The sequence below is a fragment of the Columba livia genome, chromosome 2, assembly GCF_036013475.1.
Source record: "Columba livia isolate bColLiv1 breed racing homer chromosome 2, bColLiv1.pat.W.v2, whole genome shotgun sequence".
NCBI classification, from domain to species: Eukaryota; Metazoa; Chordata; class Aves; order Columbiformes; family Columbidae; genus Columba; species Columba livia.
The window spans coordinates 30,734,622-30,761,909 of NC_088603.1; the positions used below are offsets into that span (position 1 = coordinate 30,734,622).

Sequence of the window (27,288 nt, forward strand, 5' to 3'; positions counted from 1 at the left end):
TCAGATACAAACACAGATACAACCAGAAACCTAAACAGTAATATAGTAGTCTGGTTTGAGAAGGAACAAGCAAGGTAATGAAATATTGTTCAGAATCAACTTGGGTGTTTTGTATAAAACATTTTACATGCTCCTGTTTAAATACATGTTGCCAAGACCAGATGGACAAGCAAAGAAACCATTTTTTTTAGCTGCATGTGTACTTTATAGATTGGCTGTTAATATCCACATTTCCAAAAGGTACGTTGTTCAGTGAAGCTGAGCTAACATGCTAGAGTCTATCATCACATTGGAAAAACAAAGAAAGGAGAGCACATTACTCTTTGTATATTTTAAACCCTTCAACATTTAATGAAGGTAGAATTTCAAGCTCATTATCATATCTATGAGACTAGTCCAAAGTATAAAGGCAGTCTTTTCTGTTCACTTCTTTGGGCTTTGAATGAAGGTAATTAACTGAAAGAAGTATTGTGATTGGGGGGGGCAAGTATTAAAAGCAAACAGGATTTATGGTCTGGATTATTCTCCTTCCAATCAGAAAATCTGATAGTGTCCAAGGCCTTAGTTTTTCTTCTTATACTTTCTCAATATTCTTTGCTATTTTCACTTTCTCATCATAGTGAGACCAGTTCCTTATAATATCAATGAAGCAAAAACTAAACTCTGTTCTTTCCTCTTTAGGAAAAACAATAAAATGGACAAAAGATTAAATGATACAATATGATTAATTTTAAGTGTACATTTTTATAGTTTGCATCCTTGTAACACATGTGAACCCAATTTTGAAGGTCTGGCTTTCTGCTGAATAGTTTTTATCTTGAAATGTTTTCCTTAAGTTTCTCACTTTTAAACTTGGATTTAAACAAATTCTGCTTTTCTTGATAGCCACAGGTATTTAAATGGGAAAGTCCTACTCATTTGCAAAAGCTAAAAGCACACAGAACTTTATAGATGTACTAAATCATTAAAATGTTTCCAGCCAAAGAAAACATCAAATTCTTATTCACTGGGTTATTAGAAAATTATTATTTTTTTTAAAGGGAGAATAATTAAGAACAGATTTTTATTACTGACAGCTCAGGCAACATATGCAAGATTCAGAATAGTGACATTTGCAGTGATATAAATTTGATGCATCATTTTTCAATAGCTGTGAAATTAGTGCCAGTAACAGCAGGTAACTTAAGGGCCAAATCCTGCCCTTTGATCTATACCACACATCTCAAAAAATGTCATATATGAAAGACTGGAAGACGAAACTGAACAATACTCCTATCTACCGAAAAAGTGAAGCCTTTCCAAAACTTCGTATTTGCAGTGGCACATTCCCAAAGTGGGGTTATTTTAGGCCGAATATAAATATTTTTAGAATCAAGCTTAAATTAGACATAACCTTCCTTCAGAAGCAGTAAAAACTAAAGCAAATGTAACATGCAATTATCAACTTAGGGCTAGTTTGCGCTCCTGCCCTTGCTAATATATTTGACGTGATGATTTTACATAGTTATATCCGTTTCAACAAATCCTTGAGCTGTATTGACTTTGACAAGAACTCAGAGTGAGCAAAAGTGGAAAAGGGAGCGTGTATATTTTAGTCCCATTTTTCAAAGATGTCACATGGCTATAGGTACACTGGCTGAATATAAAGGGTCAAGACATCAATGAATGGATTACATTTGTTCTTAAAAGGTCCCCACCAAAGACTCTGAAAGAGACTAAGCTCTATTAAAAGAGATCAGGTCTTCCATTAAATTAAAAGATAGAAAAAGAAAAGTCATTCTTCATTCTGGTGGAAGGTTATCACTGATTTCTCAGAAATATCGGTGCTGTCTCAACACATGCCCCTAAATAAGCTGGAAATAGAAGTACATAGTGAGTTACTGAGGATTCAACAAAGTAAAGACAAAAGCCAATTATAAAAAAAGTTTACGAATTTTACAGTATTGAGTAATGGGGCTATATGAAGGCAGAAAATTCAATACATGTAACTTAATGCCTGTGAGGGGAAGCAGAGCTAACTACATACAATACAGCTAACTACAGATATGTAAACTGTTATATGCTTATATTTTACATTTGAAAATTAAACATGGGGTGCATGTATTTGTGTGTATACATCCATATATACATGCATATTTATTTTGCTGGGCTACAATTAATATTGTCATGCAGGAATTAAGATTATGGAGTTTGTGCGGTTACTTCAATGAACATATCAGCTGAATGCTCATAACCAATCAAATACAATAAAATGTTATGATTGGTATATCTATATAGTATGGAGTTTGTAGTTCTGGTCCACTCAGCAATGCACAGGAAGATATAAAATAACTGGAAATGAAAGAACAACAAACATAGTAAAAATACGGAAGAGCTTCTAAATGCAAATAAATCAGACTAGGACCCTTGAGGAAGTAAACAGATGAATGGAGGAAAGATGAGAAGACAACGAGTGTCGTGGAGCAGGTAAAGATAGTCCTGTAATTAAGTATTTCTCAAAATGCAAGACTTAAGGAGTTACATAGCACTCCTAGAACAAGCAGAAAATCCTTTTTATGTAATACTTTGTTAAACCATGATGCCATACTAGACTTCAAAATTCCCTAAATCACAAACTGGCATGGTATCTTACTGCAAGAATCACTGTAAGTTTGCTCTCTTATGCTTTATTTTTAATCATACCATAAAGTATGGTGTTAGAGGACAAATACTGAGCTACATGAACTTGTGAATTGACCTAGTATCACCATTTGTATTGTCTTCTTGTACATCTTATAAATTGTAGACCAAAATAATGAATGCTGCCATTCACTGCACACCATTCATTGCTTAAAACAGCTATAATGTGGACTTTTCCATGACACGTATCCCAACTGTGTTTGAAACCTCATTCAGAAAGTCACTTTTTTTCAATCCTCAAATTGTAATATATTCTAAAGTTACACATTCATGCATGCATCTGTGTGTGTCTCTACTAACTACAGAGCAAAAAACTTATCTTTTTAGGCATGTTGTATTTCATCTGCATTCTACACATTTTATTCTAAAGAGAAAATAATAAATTGATAACCACAATGATAAAAATTCCCAATGCATGCTTCACCTATTACAACCAGTTTCAAGAGGTTTGGGTTTAGGAAATGGAATGTTAGTTTTCCAAAAATAATTTAGGAGCTAGCAGCGAACAACAGCAACTGTCAGATACTAAGCAGCTTTCCAATCTAGCCAGGTCATTTAGTTGCCTAAAGGAGAGCTGAAGTCTCACAGGTAAGCTATTATGGAGAGCATCTCGGTATTAGCGCATTAGGAAAGTGTTTTTTGACTGGTGCCTTGGGGTTCTTGAGTCCGTTTGTTCTACTTGGAGCTCTGTGAAAGAGCTGAAGGCTCTCGCTTGTTTTCTATGTGAATGAGCCATTAGAGTGTGTGGGAATGTTTTCACAGCACCATGCCTCTCCTGCCCTCTTCCACAAACCAAAGTACTTCACGTGTCTCCTCATATTAGCCCTGTCAATAAACAAAGGCGGCTCTCCCGGGGGAGCACTGCTGTCAGCAGATGGTGACGAGCATGCAGAGGGGCATCTGACCCCTTGCACTCATTCCTGATGGGGAGATAAAGTCACTGGGGAGATGACTGCACATTTCGTCCCATCAGGCAGCAGGAGAAAGAGAAGTCCAAACAAAAAGTTGCACAGGCGGCAGACAAAACACTCTACATAAATATAAGCCCTTTACAGCACTTCCCCAAGGCATGAAGAAGCACACTTAGAGACTTTAAAGTTTCGTAGTGGGGAGTTTATGTTTTCCATTAGCTTGGCATTAGGTGAATGCTTCAATATTCAAAGTGAACACACAAGAGAAAAACACATTTGGAATTCATCTATGAAGATAAAGCAAGGAAAGTAAAATGGGGTAGGGGGTGGGAAGAAGCATGGTGTGATTAGAAATACTGATTTACATAGAGAACTTTCCCTCTGTAATGGAACCGGTTTTGATATCCAATTTATCTTTGCAATATATAAATATTGCTGTCCTGGCAAGAGATTGAATGACTCTATTATAACTTGGGGTTACTGCACTCACTCAGGCACATTTGCATAAAAACACTGTTGGTCAGTGGTAAATCTGTCTCTGGCAGCAGTTTGTCTTTGAAGAGAAGGGGCTTACAAAATGTAATCACACCCTGGTAATCATCATGCTGGAAATTTTTTTGGTTCCAGTTAAAATACTGGATAAGAATTTGAAAACTGGTATGATGCCAGAGACTCCTGAGCTCAATGCTCTGCACGGCTATAAGGCTTCGGTATCTTCCTAGAACATGGCATGTATTGAATCTCTAGTTACCCATTATGCAGGAATGTGGGGTCATTTCCATATGCAGGGACAGGGACTGCTGTTGTATAAAATGCTACAAAACTGTTCAATGTCACAGTATTTCCCTTAATTTCAAATTAATGAGTTTTTTCTAGATTCCTGGTTACACAAAAGCAGTAAATCAAGAGTGATTTGTCCATTCTGTTTTTTGTTATGCTTTGTTTTAGGGAAGCTACCTGAAGTAACTTAAGCCTCAACATTTATAATCATTTATATCCAAGTTGTACCTGGAGGTCCCAATGATATCAATGCTCCATTTTTTTCACTGATTCCCAGACATGCAACAAAAGACAGCTCTTGTCTCCAAGAATTTATAATATTATAGGCAAACAAAGCAGACAAAACTTTGAGGACAAGTAATGTTATTATGTTCATTTTACAAAGTGAAAATTATACACAGACAAGTTTAAGCCCTGCAAAAGGTTTGTTCTCACACTCAGTTTGGTATATTGTGTGTAGACCCATAAGAGTCACAATGTTATTTCTACCATGTAAAGTTAAGCACATGAGGTTGCAGAATTGACCTGGCCAAGATCAACCCTCTGCTTTTAAAAGTCTATTCTCTCTCTCAATATTGAATTCAACAATATTTATCAAGTCCTACATCTATAGTATTTGGCCCAGTTTTGAGTATTTTGCATTGCTGAGTTTGCTTGCAAACAATAAAAATCTCAGGTGGCTCCATACATGTATTTCATGCCAGTATTGAATCTCAAGTCTTTACTTGTCTTCCTATTTTTTCCTGTTTCTAAAACAAAACCAAACCAAACCAGCTAAGCCTGCGTCTTGGTGTGAAGAAGGTAAGATACAGTACTGCTGTAATTTTCACCCTGGTGAGATACTCAGATATGCTGATAATAAAATAAGCAGATATTTTATGTATATAAACACACATAAAGATGCACACACATTTTATACCTATATGGATATACACGGATATATATCCATATTTATGCATATGTGAGAAATTCAGTGCATTCTGCTCCATCATCTAAACTGATGAGTCACTGAATAGCTTTAATGGGGTAAGAATGCAAGAATGTTATTTCTTACACTTAAAATGAATGCAATCAATAAAATCCCGTCTCTGCTGAATTCAGTGCCAAAACCTTTACTGATTTCAGTAAGGCCCAGATTTCACCCAGTATCTTGTGTCTCACATCCATCTAGCACAGAGACTCCATCCTCAGATGGACTCATTTAACAGATACAGCTCAGCCTACTACTGTGCAATGGATTTTTTTTGTGTATATAAAAATCTCCTGACTCTCAAACGACAAGTTTCCTATAAAAAATAGGAGGACAAACAAGGAAGAATCAGTCCTTATAATTAAATATTTTATGAAACATTTTAATGTGCATAGAAGGCCTTTGGAAAACGTTTCCTTACATCCTTACATGAACTTTTTGTTTCGTTGTTGTTTTGGTTTTGCTTCTTTTTTTTTTTTTTTAAGCTTACTGGGGGAAGGAGACATAAACTTTTTTGATTAGTAGTAAAAGAAGAAAAATAATAAGAAAGAACAACAACCCAAGCCTGATCATTCAAATTAAATCACTTCTACCCCTAAACGACTCCCAAATACCAACGTTCAGATGTTCAACATTCGAAACAAGAGGTTTCATATTCTAGTTCAGGAGATCATTATGGGTAAGTCTTTTATGGTAAAGCTTGGCAGACAAAATGTATTCTTTTTTTATAGATTTATTCTTTTAGTAGTTTGAGGTACAATTTCATTGAACATGCTGCTGCACCAAAAAGCCCCTATTATTTTAATCTGTATTCTTTTAAAGGTTATTTGTTCAAAAGGATTTCACTGTGTTACTCTTAGACCCCCTTCATCCAACAGAACAAAAGCCATTCTATGAAAGGAGTCTAAACTTGGACAAACCGTAAAAAAAAAAAAAGCAAAGTTCCTCTCTGTTTTTATCAAATTTGATTGCTGCAGCTGTTCCCAGTTTCTGTATTTTAAAAATAGCCTTATTCAGTGCCTTGTTGGCTAAAGGCCAGAGTACCATTAGAACATGCTGTACGGAAAACCTCTATTCAGTTACAGATACAGAAATATATTTAAGATCAGTGGGGGTCATCTGCAGCAAACACTTGTACGGGGGAAAATGGAATTTTAATGCACTTGGACTGCTCACCACTTTTAACAGATATTTAAGAACTTCAAAGCAGATATCTTTCTATTTGTATTGGTACTATCATATTACCAAGCATCAGGTACAATACAATATGAGCAAGTCAAGATCATTTCAACTAACAAAAATAGATCTAATTCTCAAATTACTCCTTAGTAGTTCTGGCATTCACTTTAAATGGCTCCCAGTAATATTGGATATTTGATTAGCCTATAAAAATGCCACAGCCTAGAAAACAAAAATACAGTAATATTGATGGAAATGGAGAAATTTGATCAATGAAAACCAGCTTTGATTTGTTCATTTCTAGGAGGAATAGTACTAACAGGGGATAAAGGTTCCCTTTCTGCAGGTTACCAAACTCTAATAGTGGCATTATCCCTATATTTATCCACCAAAGGGTTTTACAGTTATCAGCCAGAAAGAAATCTTCATTCCATTTACATGAGTATTAAATCTCCTTTTGATTAAAGTCATAACAATTTCAGTCCAGGACCTCAGAAACCCCTCAAAGATGATCTTTATTCCTCTTTCTCTTAATGAGAACCAATTCCATTTGCTTCCTCTACCACACAAGTATGCCATGCTGTTTGGAGATCCCAGTATGCAGAATGGATACTGGTTTGAACAGCAATTTTTAGTTATTAACCAAGAGCCTAAACCCAAGCAAGTACTCTGAAAATCAATGTGATGTATCACGAATCACTTTCAGCCATTTCTGATGGTCTAGAATACCTGCATTAAAGTATTTAAGGTTATGTGTTTCTACTGCAGCTGGGGGAGGAGTCTTCAGCAAGGTCGTAATTTTGATAGGTACCAAAAGGAAAGAAAACACAGCAGTGCTGGCATCAGTATAGTGTATATGATCTTGCTGAGACTCCAAGTGCTTAGTGGCTGGTTGGCCTCCTAAATTTCTGTGCCCTCACTCTCTTAGTACTTGGGTTAATTTAATTAAATAACTGCTACAATCACACTTCGGATTGCAGTTTCAATTACAACATCGTACGCCTTCTCTTTGTACAGAAGGAACACCAGGCAACTGAATGAAGTAAAATCCAGTAAACTCATATCATCTAAGTAAACCAGACAATCTTCCCAAACCTCCTGTAGTCAGTGAAAAAACTTTTGATTTAGTTTCCCACTAAACTAAATGCATTTAGTGTTGTCTGAGGTGGCCCAGGATTTCCAGGACATTCACAAAGGGCTGACAAGCCTGACACAGGGGCAACAGAAGCAGCAGATGAAAGGATGGTGTATTGAGAGGAACTCTAATGGTGATAGGAATGTGGATATGCAGAACTGAAGCAAGCTCAGAGATTTCTCCAGACAGTGATTCAGAGGAAATCTAAGAGGTCTGGTTTTCTGGGTGAGCATGTTTTTCTCTGTTGTTGCCAGGAGGAATCTTGGGAGACAGGCTAGCATGCTTGGTCAACTTAGCAGTATGTCTAAAGCTTACTTTCTGCTTAAGCTACTACTCCAATATTCACCCATGCTGGCTTATCTGCGGAGCCTAAGGCCTGCAGAAGTGATACATCCTCTATTTATGCATTGTTTGGTTGGACACAAGTGTGCTTGCTACCTCCAGGACTGAGCTCCAAGTATGCGAGCAGATTTTCCCAATGCTTACTTTCCTTGAATTTGTTCCGTTCTCATAACTTGTCATTATGGGTTTTGGTCTCTGTTATCTAATCTAGTTATGTAGAAGTGACTGCAGATATTTTTCTTCCTATCTGAACTACACACATTGCTAAAAATTCAGTATATTTTGTACTGTTATTGGTTTACAAGACGACTGTTCCAGGATACAAGGAAACCTTTGTTATTGGAGAAGCGAAAGGGGAAAGTTACCTCTAGTAGTGCCGCAAGAAAAAAATAATTGTCTGCTTGGATGTGCTTTACATGGAAGGACATTTCAAAGAATCACAAAGAAATCAAAAATAAATTTGTTATTGTAGCTTTCAATATTTTAAGTATTAATGAGTGACATCAAGCTGCTTTTCAATAGTTTTTCCTCAACAGTTATTTACAACACACACATAAACAAAGAAGAAAAGATATTTCCATAATGATAATCAAGACAACTACAGAACGGTTCCACATTTCTTCTCAAGGACAAAAAGACCATAGTCAGCTACAAGTATCACAGTAATGAGACTCAAGTTATTTCTACTACTCTGGTCCTGAAAAATATCAAAAAGAAAAATACAAACTTTATTTAATTCCAAACAAGAAAAGATGACTTACAATGCTTATGATGTTCTGCCATAAAATGAAAGCCGTAATCTTTAAAAAAACAAACAAAAAAAAAAAAGATCCGAATGCACACTATTTGGCTGTAACACCACTCATCATGTTTCAGGTATCTCAGAAATACGCAAGCAAAGTCCTTGCCCAAAGTTAACTCATCCTGAGATGCTGAGCTGAAAAGCTATACTGAAGTGTGGAGCCTTACTGAATTTTTCTTCAGAGAGATTTGACATGGTAAGAAAAATATCCCCCTGGAGTTTAACGCAAATAGGAAACCTCAAGAACTAAGGGAAAGATTCTCGTCTTATTTTCATTCTCATTTTTCAGTCTCATTTTGTTCTGAAGAATGGAGAGTAAAAGAAAGTGCATGAGAAACAGATAAGGTAATCAGAGTTGCATGAATACACGTGCATCTTGGTTGTTTTCAGACTGGACTATGCTAAACCTGAATGTAGCAATCCTGCTCTGAAGAGTAGTCATCACATGTGGAAATCCTGAAAGAAGTTCTGCTGTGATTCCTGGGGTTAATTTAGTGCATGGGATCCTAGGTGGGCCACGATGGGACATGCTGTTATGTTGTTTATGTTGTTACTTCTATTTCATGTGCCATTTGCACAATGTATGCCATATATTGTTTGGCAATACTTGTAGGGAGAGTTAATATCCCTCATCATGCCAACTGATGCAGAAGGAAAAGACACCTTTCAGACTGACAAGTCCTGCCTCCAGTCCAAAACAGTCCATTCTGGGTTTGTTTCCATTTTACTGATCAACTACACACTGCAAAGTAAGGATAGGAGGGTTGCTTTTTGATTATATATGGAAATTAATCTGGAAGGCCAAAAGATTTTCATGAATATTTTGGAATTTTCACCTTCCAGGTTAATTTCAACAAACGACTGAGACAAATTTTTAAAGGACGTTAATTTTGGCCTTTGTCAACAAATCACTTAAGCATGGATATTCAGTGATATCAAATGAACTACATACATGTTTCAAGCATGACTGTTAAGTGCTCTGTTTATTCAGGCCTGTCTCTATGGTAACTACTTCATGGTACATGATTTCAGAACACTAATTATAAAGCAATTATAAGGTTGTATATAACAAACAGTTTTGCATTTACATATTTGAAGCATCTGAAAGTTCAGCTTTACTTGTATAATATAATGTGTGATTGAAATAGAAAAATATTTTTCATTATTGTAACTCATGTATAGTAATAGTAGCTGAATATTCTTTTCCATAACACTAGTTTGCCCTAGGATCAGCAGCACAAAGGGACTGCAATATACTAGGGGAATTAAAGAAAGTAGAAGATGCAGGTGCACTAATAAATATGTGGTCTTTGGATTACAGTATTTATGTGTGCTATGCCGAGCTAAACATAAACCTAAATGTTACACGTAAGAAGTGGTACAACAAGAACATCTGTGTTGGGGGACTGAACTGGCATTGCTAACACCTCCAGTGCCAGGTGCAAAGGAAATTTCACTACAGCTTGAGTAATTTTGACTGCTAGCATCTGTATACGTCAGATTATCTCTCCTCTTCCCTTCATATTCCACTAGAGTATTTGTATTATACATCTGGCTTTTAATTCTAGCACAGCAAAAGACAGGTTGTAATCTTTCAATTCCTGGCTCTTTGCCTCTTTTTTTTTTTTTTTAAATTTGCGTCTTGGTTTTCATAGTTACCAGTATTTTCCAAACCTATGGTTAAGGAAAATGAGCTCCCTGGGAAAGAAACCTTAAAGGAAGAATAGTACCTTTGATATATTAAGAGCTGATCAAAATGCTTGTAGAGAAAGTTTTTCCTCTCAAAGATACTGAAGTGGGACTAAAACTTGACATTTCTCTGAGAATGTCCACTGTTCTGAGAAATTCCAGATTTTAATGTAAACTCAAAAAAAAAAAAATCAACCTTCAAAATAACATGCAAATTTTCATTTCAAGTTCAAGTGACATACCTGACTCATAGAAATATTGATGATATTTAGTAGAAGACTTAAGATACTTGAAAGAATGAGACAGCTGGCTGAAATGCTTGCTAGGAGATGCAAACCCAGTAATTTGTGATGTACTTATTGAAGCCCAATCCTAATAGTCTCTGAAATTCTTACAGAGTCCATTGAGACCATGACATGCTTCTGTATTAAGTGTCTCAGACTCAATCTTTTATTTTTTAATTAGGCAAAGATTTCACAAATAAAAAACTACCAATGATTATGTTAAAGTGGAAGTCAATGGTGTAGTCATCAATGAAAGCTGAAGCTGTTCTCAAGAAAGGATCAGGAAAAGGAGGGAGGGGGAAAGGAAATATAATGTTTGTATTCTAGTATGAGTAGATTTGTTGGTGCACTGTTAATGTGTCCGAACCACAGCTCTCCATGTTTTATTTGTCTGGCATAATTAACAAGACCTACAGTTCTATTCAAGACAGGAATAAAATGTTGTCAATAATACAACTGGACATATTGCGCTCCAAAGAAATTTTTTCAGAAACCTTTGTGGAAAACTTTTTTTCTTTTGGCAATTTTAAATCACCTCCTTCCATCCACAGACACTTGAATATGTCTATAAAATTATCTAAAAAAGGAAAGGACAAATTATTTTAAGTCTACACTTCCCTGAGAACTGAGAGTTTGTTTCACCACATTGTAAATTACCTTTGCTAACTTCTAATAAGGTGTGACAAAAATGCAATAAATACAAATAAATCCCCAGGGAAGAGACTCAAAAACATTATGAAAGCTTGATTTTAGAAAAAAAAAGTTATAACAAATTTGCAATCCCTAGTTACTCATCTTTTCTTGTTACTTCAGTTCTAATGCCAAATTCCTTCATTATTTTTTGACCTGATATGAAACACCATCTGGCAAAAGAATGTTGCAATTCTACATAAATGAAATAATTGGATGGTTGCTTTAAAATATATTTCGTAAATAAGTATTATTATACATCAGCAAAACTCACTTCATTCAATTTCTGAGCTATGACTTTTTGTGTGCCTAGAGGACCTGGGATTCCCAGACAGTCTTGCATCTAGTGCTTGGCAGTCGCCAGGCTGATGAGCTTCCACAGTCATACAGTATCAGATGCACATTTCCATATGTCTCATTTGTATTTACTGTATGCATTATTATTGCTACTACTGTTAGACAAGGGTAGCACCACAGACTCATCAGAATCACTACCTTGTAGGAAGAGATCACAGCCTAAGGGTCCTGATGGATCTGCAGCAACAGATTACAAACCATACGGCTGATGTGGTTATTTTATAGTAGACGAAATGGCTATGGTTATTTAAGAGCCATTTCAAAAGTGGATCAGGTGTCCCAGTCATGAGATATCTCCATCACACTTCAAAATGCCTTTAGAATAATTTTGGCCAGGCAATTACTTTCAATCTACCACTACAAAGCTGTCAGGGTCTGAGGAGATCATCTTGTTGCCAGAGTGCTATGGATGGACCTTTGTGTCCACACAGTATCATTTGCTGGTCTGGGGGATCTTCTGGAGTGTGCACACCTCCCTAGGCATACATCATGGGAGGAATCAAGCCAAAAGAGACAAAGAAGTCATTGATTAATTGGATACATGTTATAACATTGCCCCTTGACAAGTTATGACAAACGTGGAATAATAGGGAAAACAAAATATTTGCTAGAGATGAAAAGCAGTATATAAAACAGCAGTTGGTCGTGAGCAAACATTTTGCAGCTATAAAGACCCAGCTGCTTTGGCTGACTAGAATGAAAAGGAACAATGCTTCAGGGATTGTGAAAGAAGATCTCACAACTGATGGATTATACAGAAAAAAAAAGACTTCCTTATAAAGCATGAATACTCATAGTCTTCTTTTCATCCATTTATAACATACCTAATTTCTTTGAGCCAAGAGTCCTAGGTAAGTGTGCCATGCACCAAATGAAACCTGTTCACAGCTGCTGAAACCAGTTTATTCTGTATGCCTGTTTTTGTATTTCATTAAATATTCATTTATTGATATTAGACTTATGAAAAATTTAGTATAATTTTGATCCTCCCCTATATGAATAGGAGAAATTAAAGGAAAGGGGAGTTCATCCGGGTTTATAGGTATGTGTGACACAGCTTGTGATATTTCCAGAAAAGAAAAACAATATCAGGAATCAATGAGAAAAAATGTCTTGTGCATCACCTAAATATTTAACTACAATATCAGCTTATGTTAATCATATTTCAAGAGTTGGGTTGAACATGCTGTAATTGTGTCATCAACCCATATGAATCAAAGCTTTATTTAATAACTGTAAAAGCTGCCATTTGCTACTTTTAAAATATCTCATTTCTCAGGGCCTTTACTCAATAATGGTCACTAGAGTTACAAAATGCTAAAAATACCAGTGTTCTTGAAAATCTTATTTGAGTCCTACTGCAGAAGCTGAAACATCTGTAACAGTGTATGGCAGTTATCAGCTTCTTATAATTTCTGGCAATGTTCTGTCAAAAAGGCTATAAAAAGTGCAAGTAAAAACATTAGTGTTTTGACTACTTGTAAGAAATTGTTTTGTATACAATTAAAATAAAGGGAAGTTCCAAGTCAACCTGAGCTTAAAATTCAGGGGTTTGTGGTTTGTTGTTTTTTTTTTTTTGAATTTGTAAAAAAACAGAAACAAACCCCCAAGCTTCTGCAAAACCTAAACCAAACCATACATTCAAGGTATTTTATTTCAATTAAAACAGAAACACATATTGTCAAATTCAACAGATATACAAAATCATAAACGAGCAAGAGTAGAAACATCCCTATCCAGTTAATATTTGAAAAAAACAACTAAGTTTCCCCATGCTGACTTATGCAAGGAAAATCAAACAAAATCAAAGTCTAAGAACCAGTGTTCTCTCAATAGCAAGCATAGAGAAAGTTCAACAAAAGTTTGACTCAACTCGTATTCAAATATAATGAGAACTGGACCCAGTCCTAAATCTTTTGAATAAATGGAAAAGTATCCTCTCAGAATAAAATTAATCAATGCTATTTTGGTTACAGAATGAAAAACAATCAAACAAAAACAAAGAGGAAGATAGAAGGAGAACAGTGAGGGAAAACAGAGTTAATTGCTAAGTTTTGAGATATTTTTTTCCATCATATGTTTTCTTCCAAAATATCCTGGAATATGACATTGCCAATGCTAATTCACAGTGCTTAAAGAGTTCTTTATATCATCAAAGCACAGTATACACACTGAAGTTCATGGCACTTAGCATGGAAAATACAATGTACAACACTATATGGAGTCCAGAAAACTGTGCTCTTCACAAGAGGACTGAATTAAGATCACACTGTCTGAATACTGGCACTTTCTATCACATTGAGTTCTAACTCTGTAGCCTTAAGATTGTTCTTTTAACTTACCTTTTATAACTTTTAACTTTTATAACTTTTTTAACTTACCTTTTACTTTTGTAAATTTACAGAATTTTCCACATGGATATACGATAAGCATTTATACAAATTATCTGTTTATCTAATCCTACTACTTGTCACTTCTTTTCAATTACATTTTTAATATTTTAATTGGCCAAAGCTGTTGGTTAAAAATTTAATTAAGCTTTATCCAACCAAAAGTACTTTTTTGCTTAGTCCCCATCACATGGAGATTTTCTTGCTGCGACACTTTAGCTGTGAAGGCTAAGACAAAGACTGCCTATTGCTTTTCCTGTTTCACAAAATAGGACAATATTTTGAGGCAGTATCATAGGAATCATGACTACTGCTAATAATATGAAGTATAGACCTTTATTTGGGATCTGCTCCAAAGCCTGCCAGTTCTGCAGGAATAAAATAACCACCATGTGTTTGGTATCTTAACTCCTAAATGGATGTAACGTCAGATAAGTTCTGTAATATATTATCACTTAAAACATTTTCATTTTAGTTTTAACGAAATATTAATTGCAGACAAAGACACAGAGGGAAAAGGCAGAGGTTTTGAATTCCATTCAGCTCAACCATATAACTACTGTGTAACTTCAGGAAAGCCACCATATACCATTTTGTACCCTCATCCCATTGTACCTCCTGAATCACTAGAACTGTTTAAAGTTGCTATAGGCCTGGATTCTTCTGGATCTCATGGGAACGGGGAAACCTTAATTCACATACATTCCCTCAAAATTTTCCAATAGCTCTGCTTTTGCATGTGAAATCAATGATCAGCCATGATCATCAATGAAGCACTGAGCTGACTGTGAGCTCTCCAGGCACAGATTGCTTTTTTTTTTTTTTTTTTGTGCAGTACTCTGTTCCCTATAACTCTGCTATCTGATTAGACTCCTTAGGAGGTACTGGAATATACATAAATAATAAGCAAGAGGAGACAATTAAAAAAAATAATAATTGCTACTATTAATATAAGAGATTAAGATGTAAACTACACACTTTGTATTACACTGCTGACTCCCAAGGGTGGTTTGTCAAAGAGAACATACACGCATGTGCATATAAGGCCATGTCACTGAACAGTGCTCCCTCCCCAGTCCAGCAGAAATTCTATCTCAGTGCAGACTGATGATTTACTTTGTATTTTCCTTGGCTGACTTGTGAAGTGTTCCTCACTTCAGCTCAGTCACTCAGCCTTATTGCAAATGCCAGCTTATTGTTCACAACTATTTTTTTCATCCATGGGGATTTTAATAGGCATGAATGAGTGAACGAGGACAGTTATGAAAGAAATCCACAGTGTAAAGGAAAACCCTGAAATTCAGTTATTAATTGGGCATCCAGGCTTCACATCTTTTTCAAGCTGACTAGTCCTTGCTCATTTGGACAATGCCAATGATCTCTTTCTAGGCTGACCATCATAAAGCCACTTGTATACAGTGGCATGGCTTTTCTCTGAGCTTGTGAGTGTGCCCGCAGCTCAATAGGACTATTCACATGAACAGATGTTACTCAATGTGAATACTGGTTGCAGAATTAAGCCTGTCCTTGCTCTTCCTCTTGCTACAAACATCAGCTGCTCAGACATCCAGGCTTTCTTTTTTTTAATGGCTTTTTGCCATACACAAAGCATGATGTCAACTTTCGTAATTTGAAAAAAAAAAATCCTATCTCCCATTAGCATGTATATAAACTAATGTTTATACACTCCTCCATATAGTTTCCTGTATGGATGATGATAAAAAATTAAAGTCCAATTAGCTGTTTGGCATGATATTTTGCATCTTTCACAGACAAACAGAAACCTCTATCTGGTCATTCTAAAGCATATACTTGAATGGGTACAGAAGCAAGTTGGATCAACACTGAATTTTTAGTTTCATACAATACAACAAAAGCTGATACAGCTACAGATTATGTTTGGCTTGATATATTTTATTTTTATCCCAACACAATTTTTGTCCATAGCAAATTAAATACACCATTTAAAAGTATGTAAACCAATCTCAACCATTGAAAAAACCCAAAGAATTACTAGAAAGACACTTAACTATAATATTTATAAAATTTTAAAATGGAGTATCTCATAATATTTCCCTATCTAACTATCCTCCTCAGTTTCAACCAAATTGTGACTGTTACAATCTAAAAATCACATTAGGTCTAAGACACCCCAACTTAACACCTGAAATTATGTCTGTTAATGCTCACTTTTAGAAATAAATTAAATCTTGTGTTTGAAAATGAACAACAATAATAATACTTTCCCATACTTATTGCCCTCTTATTTAAAACCTGAAGACATTTTATTTAGCATTTTACTTTTAGGTCATGGCCAAAACCAATCATTGACATTAGTATCTTTTTGACCGTTTATATTTTTACATCTCTCCAACTTCATTCTGTGCTGAAAGCACAGCTGAGGTTCAGAAATAAGTTAGAAAAGGTATAAAAAGATCCTTTGAAAATGAAAAAGAAAAACACCTGAAGAGAGCAAGCTTCACAAGTAGCAAATATACAACCAGGTTTAAAGACCAAATCGGGCTTGTTTTTGTTTGTGTATTCTTTCCCTTTTCTGTGTTATATAAAAATCTTCAGTTATTTCTCTTTGTTACAAACTGTGAACCCAGTAGCCTGGGAATAAAGACCTGGGAGGAAAACTTTAAGGGAAATGCATTTCAGATACAGCTGGACCAGGTGGTCCAATCTGCCAGTTTACAACTAATTGGCAAACCATTTGCTCTTCTTCAGACCCCTGGTACATCACCTGTTCTTAATGACTTGTCAGAATTATGGCGAGTAGATACACAATTCATTGTGACAGTTCTTTAAGAACCCTTGACTGAACATCATCTGGCCCTGCTGATTTATGTATATATTTAGTTTTTCTAGGTATTCTTTGACTTCCTTATCACTCATTTCAAATGATCCTCATTAAACCTTAACTACACGTTCTGTGTTTTCATATTGAAAAAGAAAACAAACCTGAACACAGGGTGAGGAGGGAGAAGAAGAAAAAAAAAAAAAAACAACAAAAACAGCCAACCCTGCAAAACCCTCAAATCAATTCTGGATGAATATTTCCAAAAAATAATAAGTTCCCCACTTCTTCTTACTTAGCACCAAAACATGCTAAATGGACGCAGGTGCGTGGATATGCCACCTAACAGAGAATAGTGACTATTCTTGTTTAGCAGGTACAGCCTCACTTGCAAACAAACGAGGGAACTTGGAACACTCACTATTCCATTCCCTTCTCCTTCCGCGCCCACAAATTACTCTCAAGGGGAATAATCCAGAAATAGTACTGATAGTTTCTTAAGTACCAGACATGCAACTGTAGCCATAATTTAAACGGCAAAAAACAGGGTAAGAAGATTCAAAATGACCAACCAACTTGTCTCAATCCAAACCCTTAATAACAATGACTATGTCTTATGGTAAAACACACATTAACTTTTTTATAGTCTACTATTTATGTCAGATTTCTTATACCACTGTCTTTTGCTTCCTTTGGAAAGTGCCAGTACTTTCTGGCCTAGTATTTTCTGTTAGCAAAATTAATAATATATACTTACTGTCCTTCTCCTTTTTTTCTTATTTCATGTTAATTCCTTCATTCTCTCAGCTTACAGAGAACCATGCTGGTACTCCTAGTACCAGAACTGCCATCTGCTGTGCCTTTATTATTGTATCATCCATTCTCTGCTGTCTTCCATGTCCTGTCACCTCTTACTAACACTGCTTACAGGATCCTGGCACACTGATTCTTTTAATGTCACAGTATCTCCTTTTAAAACGCAGCATATTTTAATTTTGTTTAAACTTCACTGGTTTATTCATTATTGTGGCAGATTGTGATCCACTGCATCTAAATTCCAGAACCTTGGTCAGGGGGCACTGGAGGAGGAAGATGAGATGAAGAGAATATCCAGCTCTTTTATAAACACACACCTAAGTTCCCCATCTCAACAGAGACAGGTCTACCTCAATTAATTCTCAAGAAGATTCCCAGGTTAGGTTGGTCCCTCTCTTCATTGGCTTCATAGTGAAGTACCAAGTGTCACACAGACCCTTCCACTTAGCATCTGATCTTTCCAGCCACATTACAAGGTGGGCATTCATGGATCAAGGTTGTCTTTTATTAGGAAAGAGCATCATAGCCACAGCAGCAGTACTTACTGATTAATTCCTGCTACTAGGCAATACCATCAGAGTTTAAGCCTTACAAAAGAGTGCCCACCAGTTTCCAGAGCATGTTGGGGGACTGTTATTGTCTAAGCAGAAAGATAATGGTCATAGGATTAGGAGGAAAGCAAGAAAAAGTATTCCTGAAATCAGGAAACGTGGAGTCAGCTACAGGCAAGCTGAGAGTGCAGAACCCAGACATCTTTCCTGGATGAGGACCCAAACTTGCAGTCCTTAGTGGTAAAGGTAAAGGACCAGAAAGCGTTATCTCTGTTCCATACGTGTAAGTGCTCAGTATGGCACTCAGCTATCTCCCTTGTCTGAACTGAGTCACAACAGAGCCTGAGGGAGGAAACACTCTCCTGTCTCCCCAGATTAATGCTAGAAGTCATGGCTGTATCAGCAGCCAACAAAGCAGATAGTTTCAGGCAATGAGCAGTGCCTAAAGCATTTCAGTGCCTGAAGGGTCTAGACAGTGGGATAAACGAAAAGTATTGGATGTTTGTCTGTGGTTTAGATAGTTTCTATGCACCTCAATCACAAGTTAAGTTGTAATTAGATTAATGGGATCCCACATACTTGTTAATACTAATATTTTGATAGTAAAGTTTATTTCACAGAACTGACTGCGTGAGTTCCTCTTGTAGATCTTACCGAATGCTGTGAGCCCTAGTGAAGCATTATGCTACATACTAATTAATTTGAATGACCCATGCCCAAGAATTATGCCTTTAACTTCTGGAAAGTGAAAGGTTATATTGAAAATGAAACAGTTGCTAAATTAAATACAATCAACGTATCAAAGTTTGATATGTGCTTATTACACTTTTATAATTTGAACACTAGGATGAGATTTAAAATACGTTGTTTGTCCTTGAAACTCCCTGAATGTCATGTTTTGGCCTGGGGGATTTCGGTAGCTGGATTATAAACTCTTGGTAGAGTGATGAAAACACTGAATTATTGTGCAATAGACAGTGACAGTACAATACTCTACTGATCTGAAAGAACACTGCACCTTATGGTGAAAACAAAACCCCTCCTTCAGCAAATACTGAATGAAAACAATAAACGATACTGATTCAAGGGACACAGAGAATCATGCTGGAAAACCTTATCCCACGGTAGCGGGCAGCAATTCAGTTTTTATGAAATTTCAAAGTAGTTACATAAAAATGACACGGTTTATGCTGCTCCCCTGTAAAATACATACTGTTTGCTAATACCATGCTTGGGGTCCAGTAAGGACTAAAGAAGTTCTACCTCAGTATATGCTTTGTTAGTCTGTTACACAGAGTATCAAATTTTTCTCTCCCCAAATTGATCTACATCATGTGTTCAGAAGAAAAGAACATGTGTAAATCCACACACAGAATGCCTATAAAAAATAAATGCAACTAATAAGACACAAAGTAACATGTTCTGAACCAAAGTGTATAGACCTCAATTTTTAAAGAGCAGACCTTTTATAGTGATGGAAACCTGGTCAAAGGAAGCTTTTGCAGTAGAGTGTATAGTTTCACATAAGAAAGAACTGGAGACATTTTGCCCCAAAGAGAAGTAATGATGTAAAAGAGGGACGGAGAAGAAGCAAAATGGATAAATCCTCGTATTACAGTTCCACATAGAAAAGCATTTGAGAAAAATAAATGAACAAGCTCTGATCTCTTGACTGATCCGGGAAACAATTCAATTAAAATAATCAACATGCCAGATCTCCCTTCCTGATTTGCTTAAGTAAGTTTGCATTTGCAATTGTAGAATTAGATTGTGTATATATATGCGAATGCTTCCCTCCACCTCTTCTGCTCCAGGGAAAACTCAAACTTACAAGAGGTCATTTAGCAAATGTCATGAGGGATTAAAGGACCTCAGGTTCCCAGAATTTTGGTGGCATTAACTACAGGATTTGTATGCATTAAAGGACAAATCTGGCTCAGATTTAACTCAGCCACCTCTTTGCTAGCTTGGCTAAGCAAACTTCAGTTGGGTCACATGTGGTTTTGGTCAGGAACTCTGTTTTGCTCCACAGAACCTGTATTTCTGATTAGTTTCTACTCTACCCAAACATAAAAGTTGAAACATATATTTTATTGCATCATCTTTTGAAATGTCTGCATTAAACTTAGCGCATATAACAAAAAACCTCAAAATTTTTAAAAATTGAAAATAACTAACCTAGCTAGGAAAATGAAATACAGCATGATATTATCTTTACCACTTTGAAACATAAATCCCCGATCCTGGTTGAACATTTCTTTAAGCGTGATAAAGTGTTAAGGGTCTGAGACGTAACCAAAGGTTATATTCACGGTAAAAGACACATTTCCAGCCAGACAGAGCAGATTACGTTTTTACAAATGGGAAAAGAACCTGCTTTTCAGTGTGTGCTGCAACGAAAGAAGATACAGGAATAGCAGTCACAGCCATAGCAGAGCACACTGATAATGACAAGAGCGTTCACTGATACTCTACATGACTTCGCCCACACAAAGTACGGCACTGTGCTGAACAGACCCAAGGTCCATAGACGCATCAGGAATAAAGTACCGATATTATCATTGTATGCTACATTAAATACTATCTACAATAAATTAATAAGGTAATGTAATGATGTCTCTCAAGGAATAACACAAAAAAGGCTAAAAGGGCTTAAATACTGATAACACACAAGTGATGGTAACCCCCAAATTTCTGTATTATGTAGTTTTTCTGTTTCACAGCATTCACACTGCTTGTATTTATAACTTTCCTACACAACAGGACTTTTTGATAGTTAGTACTTTTCTGAAAACATTATGATAATAAGTTTTCTTCAAATTTATTAAAACATGATCTTTGAAGCAATTTCCCTCAATTCTCTAGTTTTCACAATATAGTATTGTAATTTCTATAAAAATTGCAATAGATTATTTGACAATTATTGATTTGCAATGATATTCTTACTTCCTCCCAAAAAAGAAAAATATTTTTTTCTACAAGACATTAATTTTAAGGGAACACAATTTGAAATTTAAAAAATTTGTAAGTATTTTAACAACAGCTACTTACGTATGTTTTTCTATCCCATTTTTCAATCAAAGCTTTTAGCAAAGAACGAGCCGTTAAAACACAGTATGATCCATATCAGTCAAAAATAAACTCACAGTTTAGAAATGTACTGCAACTGTCATTTGCAATAGCAATAGAGAATCCTGTTAGATCTACCAGAAAAAAAAAAAATTAAAAAAAATGGATTTTCACTTTCTGATCACTGAAAATAATTTTCAAAAAGAGCTGAATATTGCTATTTCATCTGTTTATGTCATTATTTATGAATAAACTGCTATTTACTTATTAAAAAAAAACCAGAAAACACCAGAGTTCACGTGGTTTCACTTTGGACAGGAACAGGCAGGACTCATGGCTCCCCACCTGGTACAGATCTGAGTTTCCTGAGTACCATTACAGAGTATTGCTAGAAGAAGGGAAGAGCATTCAGAGCAGCTATTATAGCATAGATTTCTCTGTTCTCTGTCAGACAAGAGTGGCACAAATGACCATGAAAGCTGTTCTGTGAGATCTAGCAGAGGAATAACAAAGCATGCAATGTGTATTTTTTTGGATTTGGGAATGCTATTGCTGTATGTTTTAAAATACTATACTATTAAGGACCAAATTTTTAATTTTAGAAGGCAATCTATCTCAGAATGTCTTTAGAAAACAAATGAAATATAAGAAAATTTATATTGAACACACAGTGAAAAAGCCTGTTCCCTTTCATTAAACTACTTTAAGGAGCAGAGATAAGCTACCAATTTACCTCTCCTTCAGTCTGCTGAACTTCACCATAACTTAACAGCTAGTGGATCTTGGTTACCTCTTTGCTCCCACTGCAAGTTCTCCATAAAAACCTATTTCAGTATTACCCTTATGTATTATAATCAAGAAGTCCTTTTTATGACCATCTTTGTGAACATAACATTTCATTTTCCAGGTGAGCAGCACAACGTTAAAAAGTCTCAAAAATTAAGTTGAATGTCTCAAAAGAAGGTAAATGGTCCTAGGTTAGCATCATTAATACTGAAGTTATAGAACTGGCATTTCAAAATGCTTAGAACTATTTGTGTCCGATGAGAACAGGTAGATGAGTATCTGTATTCATATATTGTCTAAGTTACAGTGACTTAGTTCTATAATGGTCCAGCACACATATCTTACCATGCAACTCTGCTTAGGAAAATCCATATCTGGAAGACCATATATGAAAGTCCAATATCCAAATATTTCCCCTTTATACATCACCTACAGCTGTAGACATTCTTTTAAAGTTGTAAGAAATAATAACAACAACAAAAAAAAAAGGCAAAAGAAAACAAAAAATCCCACTGAAACTTTCAAATATTCATTTCATTACTTTGATAGAGTAAAAACATGTAAAATGTGTATCCATATGCGGGTATACGTTCATTTGCACGAAGGTAGAAATAAGGCAGAGGTATAAGGACTTACCTAGGTCTCATTGCAGAATTTCTAGTTTTAAAAGCCTAGAGACTGTATTATGTCATAAGTCTCTGGGCTTCACTAATTCCATGACTGCAGGCTTCTTTGTGATTTTGATTTTGCAATTGAAACTGATTGGCTGGCAGACAAAGAGACAGAAACAGCTGCAGCTGGTATTATTGATTATTTCCTCAATTTAAAGGAAGTAAAGCAGGAGGCTAACAATATTGAGGGACAAAGGCTAAGTTGTTGTTCTATGTTTCTGGCAAAGCCAGTCACTGTCCACTGCAGCATGCTCTGAATTAATTCATAGCATGTAGCTATTATCATTTTAATACCAGAGATTGCTGTAGAAGTCATAAGGACCTGCCTGTTATGATGGTGAGTTTTTAATCTCATTATTGTTTTAGTAAAATCTGAAATCTCTAATATGGAAAGACACTAAATCCAATATAAACACTCTGGAAACTGCTTTGAGTCTGTTATCAGTATCATGAGTAACTTCCTATCAATACACTGAGCTTATGGTAGTTGATGTCTACCCTAAGAGGCCCTGTTCTCTGAATGAGAATTGTGTCTTCCTAGAGAAAACAGAAGATAGCTGTTGAAAACCAGAAGACATATTAATGAAACACAATGGGGGTGTGGAAGAAAAATTAAATCAAAGCAGGAAATGTGTAAATTTAGAAAAAAAATGATACAAATGTTATTTGTTTATCCCCTCTCTACCCCCTTCAATGTATTGCCTTGACATTAGCCACTCTTTTCTTATGTGGGGCTTCAATTTGAAGGAAGTAAAGCAGAAAAATTGAATAAAGCTTCTCTCCATTAAAGAAATGTATGTTAACGTAGATGTGCAGCATGGATGTACCCCCTTGGTGTAAAATTAGGTTTGTACTCACACAGCTTCCTCTGGGGAGCTACTGGATGGTGGCCTCTCAGGCTACAGAAATGCACCCATTTAACTTAGGCAGTGGGTGTTGCACTGTTTGAAGATGCAGTTTTTGAGCAACAACAGCAGGAAGAATTAGACGTCCCCTTGCAACCAACACTTTTACAATAAATCTTAAGAATTACTAATACAGGCATTTGTAAAGATCCACAGACAAAAAAAGCAGGGACTTGCGGAAGCCCCTTATCTATGCCACTCAGCCATTCTCACAGCCTTGCTGTGATAAAACTCTCCCAATCTCCCCAGGCAACCTATTCCAGTTCCTTGCTCTCATTACCATTACAAAGTTTTTCTAGTCTAGCTGAATCTCTTCACAGAATCTAAACCCATTCCTCGTTGTCCTGTTCTCCATGTACATACAGAACAGATGATCTCCTTCTGCTTTAAGGAGTTGGAAGCCCGACTCATGTTTGCTCTCAGGTTTTCCAAACAGTGCAAGGATCTTTTAAAGAAATGCCCTCTAGGATCTGGAACCATACTTAGGTGATCGCTAAGACTGGATCTGTGCAATACTGGATCATCTGACAATAAATATTATCTGCACAAGCAGATCTCAAAATTTCTGTTCAGAGCACGCAGTGTGATGCCTTCTACACCCATGGATCTGATCGCCTGTGTTCTCCACCTGCATTTTGTCTTACCTTCCTCTTACCTTCCAATAAAAGTACTCTGTCTGCAATACCAAACTAAACAAGGTCAGGTTCTCTGATCCTGAGGCTAACTGGCACAGAATGGCTTCCTTCCATACAGTTCAGCTCCCTCATCCCAGCCAACAGTATAGCTTTGTCAGTACTGCCTATTGGGAGCAGTCCTTGGCCTGTACCCAGGCATTATCTAGGAAACTTTGTTTCCACCAGGGAGTATTCTTGCTAATGAGCATGTGCCAGGGCTTGAGGCTTTTTCCCATTTAATGTACATCCATAAATGTAGCCAAGGATGTTGACCCTACCATGCTAGAAGCTTATGGCCACTAACTCTTTGGCGTACGGTGTTCAGTTCCTGAAGTTAGCAACCACCTTAGAAAAAACCTTCAGAAAAAGCACTTATGCCACTTCCAGACTGCTGGACACCACCAGGCTATTTACTTCTCTTCGCTTCCTAGGTATCATTTTTAGGCTAGCCTAAGCATCAGGCTCTAGATGGGTGTACATCCATGCAAAATCCCCTTGTCAGACACACCATGAGAGTTAAGGTAGGCTCTGCTGATGTGAATCTTCTAACTGGATCAGGATTTTCTAACTACATCAGAAGTGCTTTGAATTTTGTGTCCTCTCCCAGTTCCTAAGAAGTAAAAAAGCATATTTCCTAAATGTACTGAAGCTGTTGTGGAAGTTGATGTTATGCAAAAAATAGGCTGTAAACACTGGACATGCAGGAGTTGAACAGCTCCAGATACTGAGGAAGCTGTAACTTGTGGTCACCTCTTGACTCTAGAAACTACTGTCAGCATTGAGGGCAAGTCACCTCCTCTATCCAGCCTACCACTTCCACGTGATACAATTGTATACAGTTTAGTAAGACCTTTGTCTTAAAGATTTCCTCAGCCAGCTGAGCTCTAATTGTTTACACTGTCTTGTACTTGCGGCTATTCCCACTGCTTTGATTTCTTATGCTAATATTTATTACCTATTAACAGAAATTCAACTCTTGACTAGTTCTCATCTTGAGCATTTCACTTTCACTCTATTTGGATTAAAAGCTAATTGGTCTGCCACCTTGGCTTAAACTTACTTTCTTAACATTGTCTCCATCAGGTTCAAGTATGATCTTACTCTCGTAAGGAGTTCCATAACTTTGCTAAGTGTTGTGTAAAAAATGTGCTTTGGCTTGTTTTGAACAAATGAGACTCTTCTATTTTAAAGTGAGCACCTGACTTCCACCAGCTTTGTCTGATAGCTCCTTGTTTCTATACGAGGAGAGAGAAGGAACAGGCAATTCCCATTCATCCTCTGCAAGAATCCAATGATCCTACAGGCTTCTGTCATAATCCTTAGACCTTCTCTTTTTCAGACTCAAAAGGCCTATTCATCTTTTTCTCAGATAATCCATTCCATACTGTTACCTTGATGTTTTATTATATTATTATTATGTTTCAAGTATTCTAAAATAAGATTTAATATCATATTTGATCAGAGTTTACCATACTCCAGGTAATTTTGATAGTACTTTTTTGTAATATCAGGAAGTTAATTCAGTTTTCAGTTAAACTTGTGCAACCATACTGATTGCTGAATGCACTATGCACTGAATTTGGTATTTAAGCCCGCAAGGACACGTTTCTTCAGTGTGTGTATCCACTAATTGAGTATTTGATCACAATGTTCTAATGAATTCATTCTGAAATTTGTACAGAAGTGGTTTTGGTGAGTGGATAAAGATAACTGAACATATGGGGATTTGGGATCACTGAAATGATTTGAGCACAAATGAGGCACATTAAAGGAAAAGAATATGATTGAATGTGTGCAACAGATAACTCTGTACAAGATGGGAAACTCAGCCGTCACTTGTAAATACAATAGGTACAATAGGCACAACCGTGTGCACCAGATGGGGGATGCCCATCTGGAAAGCAGCTCAGCAGAAAAGGACCTGTGGGTACTGGAGGACACCAAGTTGAACATGAGCCAGCAATGTGCCCTTGCTGCAAAGAATGCCAATGGTATCCTGGGCTGCACTGGACCAAATGCTGCCAGCAGGTGGAGAAAGGTGATCCTTCCCCTCTGCTTAGCACTGGTGAGGCCACACATGGAGGCCACACCTGGTCCTGGGTTCTGGGCTCCTCAGTGCATGGACATGCAGCCATGGACGTGGAAAGATTCCAGTGAAAGACCATGAAGATGATTAAGGAACTGGATCATCTCTCCCTATGAGGAAAGGCTGGGAGCAGTGACTGTTGAGCCTGGAGAAGGCTGAGGTGGCTCTTAATGCACATAAATACCTAATGGGAGGGTGCAAAGAGGATGGTGCCAAGCTGTTTTCAGAGACTGGATATATGTCTTCGCCCAAATTTGTGCAAATCTCCCCAACGCATAAGACAAATTCATACTGCCAAACTGTGAGTCCAGAAAACACTCAATTATTTAGCTGCTATGAATCGACCCATTTGACATTCTTTGCTCACACTGGGGGAACATTTTGAAAAATATATGAAAAAGCTGAGAATACAAATCTTTGTATCTTTCAAGTTGAAAAATTCTCAGAAAGTCATATCACAAAGCCATATTCTGAGAAGAGTATCTCTTGTCTGCCTCTGCAGAGTTCATGTTATAAAAGTACCTTACTTTTCTGTCTCATGCCACAACATTTCAGAAGTTTTATGCCATTGTAAAAGAACTGTACGATTATCCATAATAAGTCGCATTGTTATAATTACAAGAAAATACTGAGGAAGTTTAAGACAGCTGGAGAATTTTTGATTTGAAGTTCACATTTTGTTTGTAATCTCAAGGGATTTTTTTTTTTTTTGTTTGAGAAAA

The 27,288-nt window shown here is 36.4% G+C and overlaps 1 protein-coding gene across 12 annotated transcripts in view; it reads right to left on the reverse strand.

Moving 5' to 3' along the window:
• The window catches only part of DGKB (diacylglycerol kinase beta), a 398,861-nt gene that overhangs the window by 14,619 nt on the left and 356,954 nt on the right, over positions 1-27,288 (reverse strand). The gene's annotated exons all lie outside the window — the stretch shown is intronic.